Source organism: Corapipo altera, unplaced genomic scaffold (assembly GCF_003945725.1).
Source record: "Corapipo altera isolate COAL_440 unplaced genomic scaffold, ASM394572v1 182, whole genome shotgun sequence".
Lineage (NCBI taxonomy): Eukaryota > Metazoa > Chordata > Aves > Passeriformes > Pipridae > Corapipo > Corapipo altera.
In genome coordinates, this window is record NW_020885056.1 from 27436 (window position 1) to 27842 (window position 407).

A 407-nucleotide genomic window follows, 5' to 3' on the forward strand; every position below is an offset into this window, starting at 1 on the left:
AAAATAAAGTAAAATGTAATATTAATTTTAGAAGAGAAAAAGGTAACATAAAAAAATGAAGTAAAGGAAAAAAGGGGGAAGGGGAAAAAGAAAAAGGGAAAAAAGAAGGGGAAAAAAGTGAAAAATGAAAGAAATGGAAAAAGGAAAATAACAAAGGAAAATAACAAAGGAAAAAAATAAAGGAAAATAAAAAAAAAAAAGAACAAAAAAGTAAAAATAAACTAAAAATGTAAAAGAAAGTAAAAATGTAAAAGAAAGTGAAAATGTAAAAGAAAGTAAAATGAAGTAAAGTAAAAACCTAAAATGAAGTAAAAAATGTAAAATAAAGTAAAATGAAGGAAAATAAAAAAAGTGAAGAAAAATAAAGTAAAATTAAACTAAAAATGTAAAAGAAAGTAAAAATGTAA

The 407-nt window shown here is 19.9% G+C and overlaps 1 protein-coding gene across 1 annotated transcript in view; it reads right to left on the bottom strand.

The window, feature by feature from the left end:
* Positions 1 to 407, bottom strand: part of R3HCC1 (R3H domain and coiled-coil containing 1) — a 14165-nt gene that overhangs the window by 7153 nt on the left and 6605 nt on the right. The window lies entirely within an intron of this gene.